Consider the following 20,891-nt stretch of genomic DNA (forward strand, 5'->3'; position numbering starts at 1 on the left):
TCACCTGCAACAGACCTGAGTAAATTTTCAGCTAGGTTTTTTTAAATTGTTTTGGTTTTTTTTTTTCCTGTTCTAAATGGATTTTAGTGGCATCTCTTGACTCTTGTTGGCAGGAATGGAGATATTTACCATCTGTTCAAATGCACATTGGCCATGGTAAACAATTCAGAGAATTCCCCAAGCAATGGGCATGGGGAGGCAACCCATAATAGACGCCGTCTCTTCACACAGACTGGGTGCAGGCAGAGGGCAACACATTCAGGTTGGTTGTTGGCAATGAAGTGAGCTCACAAACAGAACATCCCTCCAGTGTGCTTCCAGCAGAAATGGAAATATGAAAGTATTAATGATCAGATCAGAAGATATTAGGCTCTGGCTTAAAAAATAGCATTTTGTTTGTTTTAGTACGTATGGTTCCCCAGCACATCTTTCTGGGGAGGTATAGCACAGAGAAAAAAGCAAAGGAGATAGTTGCATGGAAATGAACTTCATTTCAGAAGCTGTAAGGTCATGTTAGAGCAGCTTTTAATATACTTTGCTCAGAGACAGCTGTAAGGAAATACATCAACTCTTACATATGTTTAGCTACACTGGCTCCTTACAGTAGTCTTCTAGCTATAGAGGTTGTCTATGAAGGGAGGCTGCCTTTTGGTTACACTCCCAGCAACCAATTTCTAGACAAACCTGTCACAGTTAGTGGACCTGAATAAGGATTTGTTTGTGAAGATGCCTATGCTGTTAAGAATTGTATCTGCAAATAAGTGAAGGTGGAGAACTTAGAAGGTTGCTGCTGGGAGGAGTGAGTATCTCTCAGTAGTGTCTCTCCTTCAGAAATAACAGCTGCAGCCTGCATCTTCTGTGTAGCAGCATCTTGGATTAAGTCTCTGCCACTCATTGTGTATTTACTTTACGTTTTGCAGAACTTTCCAGCTGGAGTCACACAGTACGTTTGTTCCCCATAGCAGGAAAGCATGACATCTTACTGCTTTTCCCTGGAGTGGAGTAACACATTCATTTTTAATTGTTGACCACTATATCAGAAATCCTATTTCCCAGAGTTTAATTGTTTTGCATGATGTTTAATTCATGGCTTCCCTACAGAAATCAACTGTTAACCTTTTAAAAAATAAATGTATTATTTAGTATTTATTTATTATTTAGCAATAACATTTTTCAGTTGTACAGGACGATATAACTTATTTATATTTTCACCATAAAATTCCATGTCCCAGTGTTCCCTCTCCCTCACTCCCCTTTCTTTTCCTTGCAATTATGAAGAGCAATAACAGCTGTAGAAATGCTCCTGTAAAGGTTTCAGGAACAAGTTTTTGAAATAAGATGTTTCTTACTCAGGACAACATTGAACACACATTTAAATCCTGAAAACTCTAAGCCTAAGAGCTTTCTGAAATCAGGACATAGGCGAACATACTTTTCTTGCAATCTTTCGGAATTCACTTTCTTCCGTATTCTTTCAAACGAGCTGCCCTGCAGACAAGTTCAGTGGAATGGCAAATCTCGAGGCAAAGTTGCAGAGGATTTGCTAGAAACAAGAATTCAGAGTTCAGAATTTCTGCCAGAGACCTGGTGCGACACGTAATATTCATCCAGCCAGGAGACTGTGCCATCCAGAATGTGTCTAGCTGAATTTCACACACAGCAAAGTGCTCTTGGAAATATTCCAGGACAATAATTATTGGATACCAGGGAACTGCAAATAAGTGCTAAGGAATGAGGAAGCACAGCACTTGCACAGATAACATCCCCCCCTTCTGGCTGCTCAGAATCCCCTCTCTGCTTTTGGCTCCATGGCAAAATCTCTCCCCTTCCCAGCTACTAACCGATGCAGAGCAAGCTGAAAGGGCTGGGAGCTGGCAGACATTTGTAGTATACACCAAGTGCTAATGCTCCTTCCAAACCCAGACAATAGGGAGAGGCTTCAGGACCCCTCAGCCACCTCTCATCAGAACAAAGCTTTCCCATGATGACCAAGGCGGCAACCCAAATTCAGCTGCTCCCATGGCAATGCTGCTCATGAGAGACAGGGTCCAGCCGCAGAGGCAGAGATGCCAGAGATCGGTATCAGCACGGTGGCTAGATCTGCAAGTTCTCTGTTAGCAGCATATTCCTTACCACGTGTGGACTAGGAGACATTTATGTATATGGAAATAGTCACCTTCCCTTCTCTTTTTTTTTTTTTTTTTTTTCTACGTGTGAGGAAAGCATAACTGAGTAAATAGTGAAATAAGCGCAGAAAAGTGAAAAATGAGGCAACACGTGTTGCTGACTGATAGGGTTCTTGGGACAGTATTAATCTTTGGTCCAGCGTCAGTCCAGAAAAACACCAGAGCAGAGGTTCACTTTTTTTTCAAGTGTGTGTGAAAACCCAACAAAGTCAGTACTGAAAAATGTTGCTGCACCCGGGCCTGCTTTGCAGCTCCATTTCATTTGATGGAAACCTGACCCCTAAAGCAAACCTGCCTATTTTCCTCCTTTTCTGAGGCAAGTGGTAGACCCAGAAAAGCAAGCCAGGATGGGTGTTTCCTTGTAATCACTGAACTTCTGTGGCTGATTCTTTGCCCTTCAGATTTTTCATTTAAAAATCGCTATTGTCACCCCCGCAGGAACACATCATTGTTTCGCTGCTTCAGTGGAGTGCTCTAATGCCAGTGCATCGTCAGAGGAGGAAGTGCTACATCTGGGTAAAAAGTAGTTTACACTGGAAGAATCACAAAGCTTTTAATGATGAAACTAGAAAACATTATAAAGCTTTTTGCTGAGTGTTTGGTTTAAAAACAAAATTTCCATCAAATTCTGAGGGAGCAGCACTCCCTAATTTTTAACATAAACCTTGGCAGAGTTGAAGACTGGATGGCTGAAGCAATTACAGGAAAATTCCAATTCAGTAGGAAAAAGAAAAAAACCAACTACATCAACAGAAAACTTGGTCATTTCTAAGAGATGGGATATCTGATACATCTGGTGATCTTTCAAAAACTACTTAAAAGCATTTTTTACTACATTTCTCTGGAAAAAATTTCAATCAACATATATAAAAAAAGCCTTTCTTCTCTCTTTCACTTTCTTCCTTCTTTCTTCTTTCTACCACAATGTAAGTTCTACTCCAAAAGAAAGAGAAAAAATCTGTATAGCACAAATGAGTCTCACTTCAGCCAAATATTGCCACAAGTAATTATGCTTCTCTCTGTTCTTGTTTCAGACATACTGATGTTATGAATGAATTAACCAAGGAACATAATGCTTCACTGCCAACTGAGAGCTAATCCTTGAAGTTTAGTGCTATTACACCTAACATATTTCAGTTGGATCTCAAACCAAGATGCGCAGAATTAATACCACTGAAGAAGCCAGATTTCTTGTCAAGAAAGAGTCTCACAATTCCTTTGCTCCAAGGAAATTTGAATGAAGAAACATTCAGTTTGGAGATTTGCCTATTCTACTTGGAAAAAAGTTTTTTTTAAAAAAAGGGTTAAGAAAAGCAGGCAGAGCTAGAAAACATTGCAAAGAAAAATTATCATCTTTTAGTTAAAATATGACTTTATAAATTTTACCATGGGACTTTCTGACAATTGTCCACCCATCTACTTTCAGAGATTTCTTCTGGATGTTACACCTGAAGCTCTTTCTAATTTGTCTATTGGCCACTGCAGGACAGGGAGCTTGTCTCCCTTGAATGGTCTAGATCTGCCTGCAGGTTCCAGCCAACTCCCTTGGTGACTACTGATGTGTGGCTGCTGGTGCTGGAGCACATGCATGGCAGTGATCCTCTTTTAGACTGGAGCTCAGTAAGGTGCTGAACACTGACATAGATTTTGGGTGGACTGTGGTTAACTGCATTGTGCCAATGCTCCCGAATCACTAGGTCTGTGACACTTCACTTTAAGCAGTTACTGAGACACCTAAGGAAGGAGTCTAGTTGTCCTAGGCTGTCTTTTATAGTCAATGAGGTGAGTGGGGTATCACCAGAGCATGAACTTGATGTGCCCTGTAGTACCCTTAGCTGACTTGTTTTCTGATTTAGAGGCCTCCATTAGATACAAAGAGGTGCTTGGGAGGGATGCAAACAGCGAAGGCAGCTGGAAGAGGCAGTAACAGAGCAGAGAGCTTCAGCCAAGTCATTTGTATCCTCAGAGGGAACATGGAAGGAGAAAGGGACCCAGCCTCATAGTCTCAGTTCAGCAGCCCTGTTCAGTGGCACTTGGGATTGTGCATATGGTCAACACGGAGTTCTGTGAGTAATGGTTGTTTTGCTTTAGAAATGGGAATGGGAATAGTTTCACATACCAAAGAGCTGCAGAAAAGATCAGTATCCACCTGACAACAATTTCTGGTCAGAGAAAGGGCCAGTATTGGCTGCATGAGCTGTCTGTGGTTGCCACTCTCGCCTTCTTCTACCTATTGCAGGTAGCTACACGTCAGGATGTACCTTCGACACCCACAGTCTGCATGAGTTGTGCTTCTAGTTATAAATTTATTAAATGATTATATGTATTTGTACTCAGACTGTTAGAAATCCATTACTTCCCTGAGGCCATAGGAAATGGTTTTAAAATGTGAGGATTTTCTACAGGGAATTGAGAGACAAAAATACTAAAGCAATGTACTTGGCTTGTACAGATCAATGTAGTGCAATAACTGGGAAGATGAACCAAGCTTAAAACATTACAAATGTGATTGGATGAAAGCTTAACATGACATTGAGTAATTATCACTACAAAAGTCTCCTAAACCACCTTAAGAAAAAATAATCCCACAAACAAACAACCAAACAAAAGAGCCTGGCAGTAAATCATAAAAGAGAAATGACGATGTTTGCACTTGGAACCATAGAGTGGGTAATATATTGCACAGTAATGAGTGAAACTTCAGATTTGGCCTTCTCTTTTTCAACACAATGGAGAGCTGTAGGTGAAAAGTCTTGGAATGGGAGATATCAAGAGGTTTTGAAAATTATTTTCCACTAAAACTTTCATGAAGACTTTTTCTTCATCAGTAACTTTGTTTTTCTGTCAGGGAAAAAAGTGTTCCAAAGCAGACAATTCCTGTTTGGGAAGGGAACAATGAAGAAAAGAGAAACAATGCAATCTTTCAAACAAGATTCAAAAATAGTCATTAAAGTTCCTACCACGTTCAGAAGCTGGTGCTATGTTGAACTAAGGCACAAAAATTATCCAATGATCAATGAGATTTACCTGCATTTTCAGAGCAATGAGTTAATATTTCATCCCAACACAGGCAGGCACAATGTACAGGTTAGTGAATCTTCCCATTTTTTTTAATGAATCAGTATTAAGCTGAAAATAAACACTAATGAGGAGAAATGTTTCCTTTTCTGAAGCACTGATCCACTTATAGGAATAATTTTTTGGGGGAGGAGTAGGAAGGGAGTTTATATCTCAGACTTCTGTCATTATATTGCTTGAACAGATGGAAGCTCAGCCACTTGTGATTAAATCACTAAAATGAATGGACATCACTGAAGTGGTGGTCACTTATTTGCTCAGTTCCAAGTGAAGAAAATTAGCAATTGTTAGCAATGGACGTGGTTTTCCTGAAAAGAAACAAAAGCAGCCTTCCCCAATAACTCCAGTCATTGCAGGCTGTGCTCCCACATCATGTGGGTTCACGGCCAGGGAGCAATGATGCTCCATTTCCATTTGGGATGCATTCAGCAGCCATCCAGTATCCAGAAACACTTAAACTCCCTTGGCATCTAAATTGCCACCACACTTCACACACATAGAAAGTCTTTCTTTAAATGCTACAGCTATCTTACCCACAGCTGTCCGGGGTGAGGGGTCTCAAACAGAGATTTCTCTAAACACTCCTGATGTATGGCACCTTCAGCAATGCAACCCTGAAGATGCTTGTACACTCAACATAGAAAGCATGTTCCTGGTTTTGGAACACATCCACTTGGGATCTAGCAGTATTGGGTTCAGGTCCCTGTCTTAGAGTGGGGTCTGAAACGCACAATCTGAAGTGTTCAGTTCTCTTGGCTACCAGCTAACGTCAGATATTTCAGGTCTTGTCTGAGAAAGCAGACCAGACCTCCACAGTCCCTGAGTGTTGGAGAATGCAGCTACTTGAACTTGATGATCCTGGCGGGTCCCTTCCAACTCAGGATATTCCATGATTCTATGATTCTACTTCGCAAAGCACAAAAATGTATTTAAAAAAAAATTAAACCCGTCAAATCAATAAAATATTATCCACTCATCAGATCTTCAATAAGCTTCTCAGTGCTCCATTTCTAATTGATTGCCATCTGGTGCAGCCCCTTCTCTCCCAAAGCAACAGGGAATATTATACTGGAGCAGGCACACACAGCAGTGCTACTCGTGCGCTAACTGCTTCTGAATGGTGATCCTAGGGAGCCTGATTGTTTGAGGCAAATCACCTCCCCAGGGACTGCATGATTTATTCCCTGCATTTGGGTTGCAAGATTTTTTGTAGGGGAAAAAAAACCCTGCTTCCTTGTCATTTATAATGGATCTCACTCCAATAAACAGCCATCTTCTGGGATAATATAACTGCAGCTTATCAAATAATAAAACCCTGTCACTCTAAATTGCTGGGAATGGGACCAATCCAGCCAACGATGATTCCTGTGTCCACTTTGTCATGCCATGAAATTTTCAGTGGTTTGTGTGCATGTAGGAGTCATGGTCGTCAGTGGGGAAGAGCCTTAGCATGCCACAGGGAAGATGCAGAGACAAGTGAGCATGATTTCTCAGATTCTGATCCTTAATAAGCTATCCAATTTTAAGTGCTACCTAATGTTCATTAGGGACAATCAGAAAGCCATATGGCCTAACAAATGTGATACGTAGTTCAGCATATTGGCAGAATGACTCCTTGTTAATTGTGTCTCCTATTCCACCCTCTGCCTGGTGGAGAGGATAGTGAGGAGGCTGGTTTTACCGTGCTGAAGAGATGACAGACTTGATAACTTTAGTATGGAGCATTTCCAGAGCTTAACAATGAATGGCACAAGCTGTCTAAGAGGAGAAAAAATAGGCACAGATTTTCAGATGCATCAGCAGGTTGCAAAAATGTGCTGATTAGCCATTTGTATATTTGACTTGGGACAGTTGGGGCTTGGGAGATCTCAATTTAGGTTCTATGCCTGCAACACTTTCTCTGTGTGACCTTGGCATGCCATTTAATCCCTCTGTGCTTGGATTCTCCCACTTTCCCCCTAGAATAGGAAGTGGGGTCGGTACACATATGTTTATACAGAGAAGACCTGAGAGATTTCACAATAGTGTGAAAACCTGGGCCTTTTATGGTTACTGCTATTTCCTCATCGGAGACCTTGTTACTTTTTCTGTCTTCTCCTTTTTTTTTTTTTTTTTGACTACTACTGAATAAGACCTGTGTTAGAAATGTGGAAACTTCAGAAAATTCAGACAAAATTTCAAGACAGGTGCCTTCTCAGACATCGAGTGTTAATGAGCGTGGGTTATCTAACATCGTGGAGGGGATGGGATAATCCAGTAGTGCTGGACTTGTCTCACCTGGGGGTTGGTTTCCTTCCATCCCAAGGTTTGCCCAGCAGCCCTTCTGTCATCACATCCTGCTACCCATCACAAGGTATAGCTTTGAACCTCTGATGAAATGGTTTTTTCTGTGACCCAAGGTGATGAAGTGCCCATAAATATTTTCCTATGATATTTTGGAAAATTCTTTCAGGTGCACTGGTAAATTTGAGGAATTATTTTCTTTAACTCTTAATTCTTTCTGCTATTGTTCTCAGCATATTAAATGACAGGCTGCAGAAAATTTGGGGTGATTCTTGCTCTACTGAAACCACTGTGCTCAACTCTATTGTCAAGCCCAGGGCTCTCCACAACCACCAAGTGCCAGCAGGAGTTCGCCTCTTACACTGCTGCATTTCCTCAGCAGTAGCACAGATGAGTAAATTTGAGCAAATGGCTTATTTGAAACAGAGCCCACAGAAAGGAATAAAAATGACATCAGCAACAGTAAACTACTGTTGCAAATAACAGCAACAAAGTCTTAAAGCAAAGGTTGGCTGTGTCTATATAGAAGCAATACTTAGTGTCTGTGTGATGTACAAGGCAGCTTATCTCTTTGAGAGCAGGAGACTATAAAAATACAATTGCCAGAATGAAAGAAAATTGAAGCTGATTGCCATAGCAACAAAAGAATTACATTGATGAAACAGAAGCACATAAAATCCTTGTATGCTACATTAAGGACAAAGCAATCAAAAGTAAACAAGAGTGGATGGGAATGTGCTTGGCTAAAGCTGGAAATGACAAATGGTTCCAGCTGGTGGAGGCAGAAATGAGCCCAAAAGGAAAGAAGGGGTAGCCCTGCAGAGCCGGGGACTTATCCCCCATTTGCTCTGGGAGTAGGACCTGAGAGACCTGGGACTGTGGGTACATGCACTTCCCTGGCTTTGAAGACAGTTTGTGGAAGCAAATTCCTGATCAGATGGTTAGTAACATCGAACAATTTTCGTCTGTGTATTTTGCACACATCTCCATGACTTTATCCCTGAGACTGCCTGGTTCCTCTCTCCTGTTGAAATTCTTCCTCACAGCTGAGAGAAAGAAGCTGCTACTGTACAAAGGAGTTTTCTTTTTCCAGCTGCATCTTTTGAAGCATCTTGCTCAGACAGGCAGCTACTTAGTCATGGGAAAATATATCCCCTCCTCTATATTAATGCACCTTTGCCCTTTCAGGTCTGCCTGGCATGATGAGACTGCAGACACTGCAGCAGAGCCAGCAACTTCCCAGAGTGCACTGACGAAACCACAACTTCAAACCTCTACAAAAATCTGGCAGTTTTCTGATGTGAGCACAAGGTGGGTAGAAGACCCAGACCTCAGCACCTCACACAGGGTTAAAACTGTAGGGGCAGATGCAGCGCAGTGCTGCGCTTCCTTGTCAGGCTCCATGCTGCTCTTTGGGGGTGGATTATTGCACACCTGCGGGCTACTCTCACCTGCTGAATCATTCCCACAGCCAGTTGGTTGGATGAATTTACCTATGGCACGAACAACATAAAACTCAGCGGTGTTGCGCCAGAAAAGGAGCACCTTATGTGCACCCCTGCCCACATGAGCTCACCCACAGCTATCCTGGTTCTTTGGAGAAGGGGCTCGTGTTATCCAAGTCAAATCCATCAGAACTAAGTGTCTATACTCCATGGCTTGGCCTGGAAGACTAAAAAAAATAGCACGTGCTAAATGAAAGGTCTTTCCTGAATGCAGCTTTAATTAAAATCTTAGTATTTCTTATCATAACAAAGCCTTGAAGTCAGTCCAAATGTTGTAGTTAAGCACAATGAAAATATTCCTAGTAGTGGACTGACATGTCCTTAAGATACAGGAACATTTAATCTGGTAGATCTTAGACTGCAATAATGACCAAACCTTTCAAAGTTACCACAAAAAATTCTTAAGACTAAAATAAAGTTGACAGTTCCTTTAATTAAACTCATTTTCCTTTCAAAGGAAGTGACAAAAAGAGTTAAGGAAGATTAATTAAGACTTAAATGCACAGAAATGACTCAAGGCATATTTAAGTAAGACTTAAATTAGTCTTTCATTTGGACATGGGAGATTCCATTAAAAATAATTAAATGGAGATAGCTAGATCTTAAAGCCTTTGCTCTAAGCTCTGCTTGGAGGCTGTTTCCCAAGTCCTACCCATCTCCCATATTTTAGGCCAATCCTGATTGTTGTTTAACATGTTTGTAATCCCTTTTTTTCAGTAATCCTTTTTATTTCTGCTCTACTTTAACAAAACTCTTAGCCTTAACCCTGTTTGAGTTTACATACTTCCTTATATGATAACCTATTCTCCTTTGCAGGACCCTAAATACAAGAGTATTTTCATCCTTTAGGTTTGGCACCATTTGGGCTTTTAGGGAACATTTCAGTTCCCTAAAATCTTGCTCTCCATCTGGTAAACGGAAGACATCAATGCAGATCCTGGCTCTCTGGTGCTACCTAATGACATGGTGCTTAACAGATTACTGTGTTGTGCAGCAGCTCCAGCTCCTGCATAGAGGTGGCACTAAGTTTTGAGGCGAAAAACACAGATAACAGTTCTCTTGGTTTGCACTGAAGTAAAGTTTGCAGCATCTTGCCATACACAGATGGGCGTGAAAGTCACCCTCGTCAACATGGTAATAAGATAATCAAAACCAACCTTGAACTCTGGATGATGAATGGGAGAGACTGAAAGTGTCAGGGCACGGGCAGAGAAAGAAAGGGTTGCATGGGAAGAGATCTGTGAAGGAGCGTAAAGCTGCATCTACTGAGCATAGGCAGGTTCGCAGGTGCTTCTTTTCCCCAAGGAGACAAAAAAAAATCATTTCAGTAAGAGATTCCTACCAAACCAAGAGGACGATGTTAGAAGCTTCCTTCAGCCCAACACATAATCTTTCCTACACCTGGCAAATGTGTGAATTTGCATCCAGGGTGGCCGCAGTGGGGCCTCCTTGCTTTCTCCAGGGGGTCTCTGCCTTCCATGTGGTCCCTGGGTTTCTGTCATTGCTATCTTTACTACTGCAGTCCCTTTTCTCCTAATCTCTGTCTTAAATCTGCCTTGCTACCGTGTAAGCCCACCACTTCCAGCTATGTCTAGTGTGGGTATTGTGAGGGGACTGCTCCCTGACTCTTTAAAGGACAACTGCTGTTATGACATGCTTCTCCATCTTCTCTTCTTAAGGCTAAAAACCCCAGCTCATCCAGTCTTTACTTAGGGTCATGTTGCTTAGGCCTTTCAGCGCTCTGGCCATTCTCATTTATTTTTCTTTACTCACAAAATGTGCATCCTCCTTTCCAGGTTTACTATTGCAATAAAAGGGCTCCTCTGGCGTTTGTCTTCTGCACGTTGTATCTTCTGGCTTTCATTGATTTTTTTTTTAATTTTTTTTATCTCCACCAAACCAGACTGTAAAAACAGTGGGACGGGGGGGAATTAACTTCTGTTCAGTTTGTTGGGGTTTCAAATTGGATCCATCCTTTTCTCTAAGCAGGAAAACAAACAAAATGCCAATACTCTGGGGAGCACAAGTAGAAAAACTATGCAACAAGAAAATTTGTAAACCTAGTTTCTCTCTGTGGGTGGCTAAATGGCTCTTTAAAGCCATTGAGCATCACACACACAGTTAAAGAAACAGAATAATAAAGAAAAGAAAGTTGCATCTTCCTATTAAAGAACCCAAATTTACTAGATTGTTGATTTAGGATTGCAGGGCTGAACCTCTTTGTGCAGGGGAAAGAGTTTCACTTGGGCTTGTAATTGCACTAACATGCACTCGTGAATACACACTCAAGGCAGTGCTGTGTGCCCATTGAACTGCTACTCCTGTTGGCCAGGCTCCAAATATACTTTGGGCACAGAGGAGATGGAGACAAATGGGTGCCATTTTCATGGTTAATGATCACAGGCATTAGCAGGCATGGCAGCAGGGGTGGGGAAGGAAAGATGAAAACTTGCTCAGGAAATAAAGTCCATTGCCCTCATTTGTGCACAGCAAGCTGTATGGATGCTGCATTTGTCTGTGCTGCTTCTGTTTGGGAACCAGAGTTATTTTTATTGTAGGTGTTCCTAAATTTAAGCAACAGATGTACTGCAGGTGTCTGCAAAAGCCTGGAGGAGTCCTAAGGGTTGCTGGGTTTTTAATACCGTGGGTAGGGGTAACATCAGGTCACAGCAGTAGAAAGGGATCATTTACTCTGCTAAACTCCTTCCTGCCTTAATTGCTCCCTCCTACTAAATCCCAGACCAGTTAGTTGAAAACTAACTTAGAAATCACTGCAGAAAGCTGTTGTGACAGCAGTGTGAATAGACCTGCATGCTCCTTATCTTGCAAGACCTAGAGCCAAGAGACCTTCCCATATGATTTGGCAGGACTTCCACGTCCCACAAGAAGTCTCAGACAGAGGTGCAGCTGGATTTGCATTTCAGGGAGCTTACAGATGACTCTGCCATGAAACACCCCCAGGACCAAAGTCACAATCTGCCTTGCAGCTCTGTGAACCAGTAAGAAGAAGAAACTATTTATTTTTGCTTCATTGATGTCCTGCCCCATCATGATGGGACTGAGACTTGCATGTTCTGTGTTGCTTTGTAACACTCCATGCTGAAGTCTGGGAGAATACGTGCAAGGCAGAGCACAAGAGGCAAGGAACTGTTTTTCCTAAGCTGTAATACATGCTTCTTGGGGCTTTAAGCTGATTTCAACTAAGACAGAAAAAAATTCAGAATGGATAGAAGCCTCCAAGTAGTGCAGTGTTCACGTGTAATCTAGTAAAAAATGACATATTTCTAGATATGACACAGCCACACTCTGCTTTTAAGCCTGGCACACAGTAGTGCCCCGCTGCAGCTGTGGGACAGCTGGCCATGCTTTTCTGGTGCTACTGTTGGCTTGCCATTAACCCCTTCCTTCAAAAGGAAGAGCTTGGATGCTAAGTAGTTGTATGCAAAGAGCTGTGTGGTTCAGGCTCAGGTCTGCGATTACAGAAGCTGTAGCTGCTGCTTTAGAGCTGTCTGGGTTGACACATCATTTTTCCAGATGGGGCAGCCAGCACATGTCCTTCAGTTAAAACATACCCACACTGCCTCCATTCAGTTTGGCTTTTACTTTCAAAAGGTCTCTGATATTTATTCTAGAGCTAAACAAAACCTCCAGATTTGTCATGAGATAGAATCATCCTCCAGCCAACTCAATATGCCCCATCCTACACCTGTGGGGTTTTTATTCATCCTCCTTTCCAGCATCTCAGGAATTTCCTTTTGGAGTCTGAAATAGAAATCGAATCCCCACAAAATATTGGCAGTCTGCCATTTGAAAAAATAACATTTAAGTGGTTTTGTTTGAATTGGTTAAGAGGTGGGAATCAGAAAGGATGCTGTGTTTGGGTTGGAAATAAAAGTAATGTGACTATTTGTTGGCAGTCCTTTGTGCCTACCAGCACTATTGCAGAAACTGGCAATACAGACTGTTTAAATTTAAACACTGTAAATCAAGTTTTACACCTGCACACAAGGTGTAAAAGCAATGAGCCGACCAACCTAAAATTAATCTGTGTGGGAATGTGAGATATTGTAGGTGTGCTGGGTAATGGATTCCAGCTCTTTAGTGCAGCAGACTGGAAAAGGCAGGGGCTGCCCTCAATTTATTTCTAACCTCTTGTGTCTTAGCTCCCTCATCATGTTGCAGAGAAGCAACAGTTTGTTTTTACATAAATTAAGGGGACAAATACACCTTCCATGTTGCTCCTAGCTTGCTGGTGATCTTGGGATTGTGGAGGGGGTTAGAAAACAGAAGAAGCTAAGCTGACAGAGGAGCTAATTAGGGAGAGGAGATGAATGATGGGGCCCCGGGAGTCTTCTGCTGCTTCAAGAAATCCCAGGATTTCTAAATGCTTCTTAAACCCCCAGACCTTCTAAATGAGTCACCAGGAGGCACACTGTGATGTTGCAGAAGGGTTGACCAGTAGGGCTGGTATTATGAGGCTCTAATGATTGAGATGCATTTTACTTTTAGCCCCTAGATGTAACCAAAAAACAGTGGCAATCACCTTCACCTCCTCATTCCCTCTGCTCTTCTTCTCCTCCTCTTCCTGCTGCTCTAGGGCAGCTGCTGTTGGCTCCAGCTTTACAGCTCAGGATCACAACCACCATCACTGGTACTTCTGCTGGTGAGACCCTCCAGGAGCCCCACGAGTATGCCAGCAGGCCCTGGCCAAATCCTACCCCAGCCCTGCAGGGAGTCCACAGAGATCACCCTGGCCTCTGCTCCATGTGGATCTGCATTGTAGATACATCCAAGGAGCGGGAAACAGGGCTCTGTCAGACACACAAGTGTGCTCAGAAACCTATGGGCCCAACATTTCCTTCACACGCAGCCCCTTGGTGCTCTGCAGTTCCTTTATCCTTTATTTAGGTTTTAGTCCCTAAAGGGATGCAGAAAGCTCTGTTCTAATAGTGCATTATGTGCAGCTTCCTTCTGTTCATGGAGATAATCTCATGGAGTCTTGCTTTTCTGCATACTTGGCAGTGTTGTGCTTCACCATATGCCACCAAGTTATTGGATCATCCTTGGAGAAGCCGAGGGGGTAATTCCCACAGCCCATGGGGACAGCAGGAAGCATGTACCAATGCCTGATCTCATAGGGAAGGGGGAGGGAGAGCAACCTGCAGATGGCTCTTGTTCTCAAAGCAAAGCCTACAGCCATCCTTCTCCAAGGAAGAGAATTTATGCTTTGTGAGGAGTAAATTGACATGATGTGGATGATGACACAAACTTGATATAACATTGAGCACAGCTCAAAGGAGAAAGGCAGGATTGATACAGCCTCTGGCTTTCAGGGAAGTCCCCTCTGCTTTGTGGCATTATCCTGGATACACTCAGAAAGGCTAAAGGAGCCATGAATTGTTTGGACCTAATGAAGACTGTCATATGTATCCCTTCCTACTCAGAACTGGCACGGCATCATTTGCTTGTCTTTGTTCCTGTACAAGAAAGTGAGACCCAAGTTTACGTGCCATGAAATAGAAGCATGGGCTCTGTCAGGGCTCTAGCATGGCCCATGTAGAAGGCGCATACCAAGTTCAGTCCTTGGTGTCTCCTATCTGCTTTTCAGTTTCAAGAAAGATTTGACAAGCAATTTATTAACTCCAGAAGCCTTCACACAGTCAAGATAAATTTAGAATTATTATTCATGGAGATGAAAGCTAGCAGAGTGTCTCCATTACCTCTTGGAATAAAGGGTTATTTAAGGACCAGTGAGGTAATGGCTTCCACGGGTGCCGTCTGCTCATAAGGCACAAATAAACTTTGAGTTCCAATTACCCTCAGAGATCTCATTTGTTTCTCAAAGCCATGAGCTGGTTCAAATACAAAAATATGAGACTTCACTCTTTCACCAACTCTGGTAACTCTTTGGATCTTATTCTTTTTGGAAAATGTGATTTCTTTATTCAGTGCACCTGTCTTCTGTGGCTTGAAATTCTCCCCAAGAGATCCGAGGCCTGGATGTTGGCTGGTGGAAAACTAGGCTAAATCTAGCCCTTAATGTCTAAATAGCATGAGTTATTGCTAAACGGAATAATAGCCGCAGTATTTATTTATGGAGTTGCTATGCCACTGCTACCTTCTCCTAACTTATTACTTTGTAAAGCACTTTGGGATACCTGGAATTTGAAAGGCAGTATATTAAACTGAATTCTATTATATTTTCTATTGCTGTCAGCAACTTCCTTTTTTAGCCTGGTTTAAGGCACCTATGTGTGTTTCCCGAAATGCATTCCTGCTCCTGTGCTTCAGGCTCCCAGGTGTCCATTTAGGTAGTAAAGACTGAGTAGGTGCTACAACTAACATCCTTTCAGAGCACCAGTCTTTATTCCTGTCAAAAGTACTAAGTAAGGAGTTTGAAATGAAAGGGCAGAGATTGGAGCAATGCATTCCTCATTCATCACTCCACTGCTTGGTAAAATAATATTAAAGTCAGTAAAATAATCAGTCTCCTTACCCTGAAGAAAGGCTCAGGTTTTATTTTCCCATCTCTCAGAAGACATTCCTTACCACCAGCTACAAATTCTGATATTGTCTTCTCCCAAGAAATTCACAAACCCAGGTTTTCCATTTTTAACGCCAGCATAATAATTTGGAATGATTACTGTTACACTGCCCATCAAAAACGGTAACAACTATTGATAGGATAACGTGATAAGCAAACATCCTAAGGAAGATATGGAAGGGTGACACCTAGATGTGTGAGAAGAGATTAAACCCCATTGAAGTATAGCATTTCAATATGCAGAATATGAGCTGCTTAGAAATAGGCAGATGTTTTGCTCCCAGGGAGCAAGAGTCTGCCAGTGTTGATGGCATTGAAATAATGAAAAGACAGAACCTGCTTAAGTCATGGTATCTCTGTAATAAACTTGGGTTAGAACCCAGATTTACTGAGACATGGGTTAGCTATTTAAGCAAGCTTTCTAAACATACATGTTGTGGTGTAAAGATTTACAGAAGCCCCTAGGGAAATTAGTATTACCCTAGAAATAAGGATGTGCTTGCTAGTAGCTGAGAGATCAACCTTCCCTCCCTTTGTCATTTTTGGAAAACAAGCATTTAATTTCATAAAGATTTCTTTTGTGCCTTTTGTTCTAGGAGATCATCTTCTTAACAGTCTAGGCACTCAGATCAAAGTGTCTGATTTCAGAGGGATTTGACAGTTGTTGTTGCTGTTTTGTGTTTGTTTTTCAAATCATTCTTGATGAATCTTGCAGCAAGAAAAAAGAAACTCTCTACGGGTGGGTAAGCTGAACCTAAACTTCCAATCCCTCATGGAAGATGCTGCAATCAGGCACATCCCATCAGTTCCAACACAGTGATGAATCCAGCTGAGTTACTTGTAATAGTGTCTAAGAAAGCAGATGAGCAGTTGAATCCAAATTTTCAAAATAATAAGTTTCCATGGGGAGGCTGCATAATTCTTTTTTGCAGATGGACTTCCCTAGAAACTTGAGCACATTTGACTATTAGAAGGAGGGAAATGGGAAGAGAATATTTTCATGGTCAGGATTTTACATTTCCCTGACTATGCTGATCTAAGAATTATAGCTCTGGGACTTAATTTTTTTTTTTAATGAAGATTTTAAATGCTTATGAAGACTTCTTTATTATTATTATTAAAAATATACATTCTCCATCCCCTCTTCTTTGCAGCTTCCATTCTTCTTGAGTTGCTGGGATGCAAGAGGAACACTGGGGCTAGAGTGGAAAAAGGAAGTGGGTGGATGGCGGTGCTGCTATTAAGTCAGAGATATGAAAAATCAAAGGCAGCTGAGACATAGATTTATCCTACTCAATCCTGGACTCTAAGGCTTGTGTTCTGACAGTAGGAATTTGGGCTGCCACTTTCAAAAAGCTGTCAAGATCAAAGATGAATGAAATGTTTCCAATTAGACATGGTTAATACTAGAGATTGCTGAATCTGGTGAATTCTGTACGTTCTGTCGTCTATTCACATGCACACATACATATGCTCCCATGCAGCTTTAACTTCAGAGGTTTTTTGCAATGATCACTGGCTAGTCTGAAATTTTGGCTTTGGAGACAAACATCAGGTCATTTAGGGGTAAATAAAGCAGACAGAGAGAACTGGAAAGGGTGCATTGTGTTCATCCTTAATTCATCTCTGCCTCCTGCAGTCAGGATATTCCCAAGTACACTGCTGAGGATCAGCATTCAGATTTAGACGTTACCATGGCTATCTGGAATGGACATTGCACTAATATTTAAGAGCTTTAGAATTCTGGGTGTGTTACAAGAAAAATGCTATTGCTGGTTCTTTTCCAATTTCTAGCTGAGATATATGTATAAATGCCCACCATTTATGTGCATCAAACCAGTACTGAGTAAATGGAAACAACAAATTATTTGCAAGATTAATTTAAATTTTAAAATAAGGTCATTTTGACTTCATTCCCTTTTAATCCTGTACTTTTTCAAAGGATAAAATAATGAATTTAACTGACCGGCATGCTCTGCTCTGCCACAACATGAAGATTTATTTAAGAATAGTTGCAGGAAGAAATACTCAAGCTGTGACTCTTGTGCTGTAATACACCCAGAGCACTGACTCCCACCCTGTAGAGCAGAACTAGTCCACAGATTTAACAACCCCATGGCATACGCCAAGCACTCCCTTCTTAGAATAAACTCTTCTCTTCAAGCAGATATCCATGCAATAAAGATGCATCCAGTCCAAGGAAGGTGAGTTTCAGACACAGCACATTGCAGAGACTGATTGCTGTGAAACCAGCACAGTCTGCAGACACCCATGGGCTGCTTCTCTCTGGAAATGTATCAGTGGAAATGTCTCAAAGGCAGCAGGGAGAAGGATGGGAAGAAAAGTCTCATGGAGCCCCAGTGACTCCAGAATCTCTTCCTCTGAAAAAGGATACTCATAGTTATACCTCAGCAGGCCTGGAATCAAATTTTCGTACACTGTGAATCACTAAAACATCTCCAGCCTTTCAAAGCCCAAGGTCTGGTGCAGAAGCTGTTGCTTTTGCTCTTTGTCATGGTTGCTGTGTGCTCACAGCAGACTGCCATGCTAACCTGGCTTGTTTTGTACCTGAGCTGTGTCACGTGGATGAAATAAATTCGGTATCTTTGAAGAGCATTGCACCATCTCAACAGTAAGGCTGTTCCCTCCCTATTTTGTGGGGGAAAAATGTGCTGAAGGTTTATGAAAAGGAAGGAAAATAGTTAAATAATGTATGCTACCAAAAACTCAGCAAATGATTGAAGCCTCTAGCCAGGAAGGATAACTTGACACTGTGAGTAATGAGTGAGGAGCCACATGGACCACATATTGGGTGAATCTGAGGGAAAAAAACCTTAAAATTTCATTGAAATTGGGAAAAAATATTGCTGTAGGCTATCAAAATGTTCTATTGCAATAAAAATCAAACTGTCACTTGGCATTTTATTTAATTTTAGTGTTATAATTATCTCCTGATTAATAACATACAATATATTTGTAAAATGAAATGTCATTTCAAACCCCCCAAAATCAAAATGTTCCTATAAAATCAAAATGGAATATTTTGACACTGTCAAAATGCTTAAGTTCTATAATTTTCCTCCAGAAAATCTAATGAAATTCCACACAATTGCATAAAAACTTACAATTAGATCAAAACAGAATTTTCTAACAGAAATATGTTCTGCCAGAAAAGAAGAAATATTTAAGTGTCTTCAATATTTACTGTCTGGGTAAAAAGTTCACCTTAATTACTGATCTGTTGACTAAACAAGTCATTCAATTGAGTATTGCTGTCCTTTTAGTATAATATAAGTATTTAAATCCTGTATTTGCAAACAGGAGACCAGAGAGGAGGTTCCTCCAGTTGTGTCACAGATGTCCCACAAGACCAGTCAGAAATGCTGACAAAAAGAAAGTAAGAAAAGGGGGATGAGAGACCCTTCACAGAATCCCAGACTGGTGGGGATTGGAAGGGACCTCTGGAGATCATCTTGTCCAAACCCCTGCTTGAGCAGGCACACCCAGAGCAGGGGGCACAGGACCACATCCAGGTGGGTTTTGAATGTCTCCAGGGAAGGGACTCCACAGCCTCTCTGGGCAGCCTGTGCCCCTGCTCTGGCACCCGTGCAGGGAAGGAGTTTTTTCTCATATTGTGGTGGAACTTCCTGTGCTCCAGCTTGTGCCCACTGACCCTTGTCCTGTCATTGGGCACCACTGAAAAGAGCCTAGTACAATTGTCCTGACACCCACCCTTTAGATATTTATAGGTATTGACAAGATCCCCCCATAGTCTTCTCTTCTCCAGGCTAAACAAGCCCAAGCCTCTCAGCCTTTCCTCACAAGGGAGATGCTCCAGTCCCCTGACCATCTTGGTAGCCCTCTGCTGGACTTGCTCAACCAGTTCCACATCCTTCTTAAACCAGGGGGCCCAAAAGTGGACACAGTACTCCAAATGTGGTCTCACTAGGGCAGGTAGAGGGGAAGGATGGCCTCTTTCGATCTGCTGGCCACAATCTTTTTAATGCACCCCAGGATACTATTGGCCTTCTTGGCCACAAGGACACAGTGCTGGCTCATGGTCAGCTTGTTGTTCACCAGCACTCCCAGGTCCTTCTCAACAGAGCTGCTTTCCAGCAGGTCACCCCCAGCCTGCACTGGTGCGTGGGGTTGTTCCTCCCCAGGTGCAGGACCCTGCACTTGCTCTTGTTGAATTTCATCAGGTTCCCCTTGGCGCAGCTCTCCAGCCTGTCCAGGTCCCTCTGGGTGGCAGCACAGCCTTCTGGTGTATCAGCCACTCCTCCCAGCTTGGTATCAGCGGACTTGCTGAGGTTACACTCTGTCCCATCATCCAGGTCATTGATGAATATGTTGAACAGGACTGGACCCAGCAGAGACCCCTGGGGAACACCACTAGTGACAGGCCTTCCTCCAGACTCTGCTCCATTGATCATGACCCTCTGAGTTCTGTTGTTGAGCCAGTTCTCTATCCACCTCACTGTCCACTCATCCAACCCACACTTCCTTAGCTTGCCTGTGAGGATGCTATGGGAGGTAGTGTCGAATGCTTTACTGAAGTCAAGATAGGCAACATCCACTGCTCTCCCTTTGTTGACCCAGCCAGTCATGTCATCAAGAAGACCATCAGGTTGGTCAAGCACGATCTTTCCTTGGTGAATCCATGTTGACTACTTCTGATAACCTTCTTGTCCTCTACATGACTGAGGATGACCTCCAGGATGATCTACTCCATCACTTTTCCAGGAATGGAGGTGAGGCTGACTGGCCTATAGTTCCCCAGGTCCTCCTTCTTGACCTTTTTGAAGATTGGAGTGACCTTTGCTTTCTTCCAGTCCTCAGGCACCTCTCCTGTCCTCACAACCTTTCAAAGATGATGGAGAATGGCCCAGGAAGAACATCTCCCAGCTCCCTCAGCACTCGTGGGTGTATTGCATCAGGGCCCATGGATTTGCAAGAATCCAGTTTGCATAGGTGATCTCTGACCCAATCCTTCTCAACCGATGGTAAGTCTTCCTTTGTCCCAATTTGTCCTCTTTTCTCTGGGGGCTGAGATGCCTGAGGGCCAGCCTTAGCAGTCAAGACCAAGGCAAAGAAGGCCTTCAGTAACTCCACCTTCTCTGCATCCTGCATTACCAGGGCCCCTTCCTTGTGCAACAATGAGCTTGCTGTATCCCCAGTCTTCCTTTTACTGCTGAGGTATATAAAGAAGCCCTTCTTGTTATCTTTGACATACATTGCCAGATTTAATTCCAAGTGGGTCTTGGCCTTCCTTGTCACATCTCTGCATACCCTGAC

This window comes from Phalacrocorax carbo, chromosome 8 (assembly GCF_963921805.1).
Source record: "Phalacrocorax carbo chromosome 8, bPhaCar2.1, whole genome shotgun sequence".
Taxonomy (NCBI): Eukaryota; Metazoa; Chordata; class Aves; order Suliformes; family Phalacrocoracidae; genus Phalacrocorax; species Phalacrocorax carbo.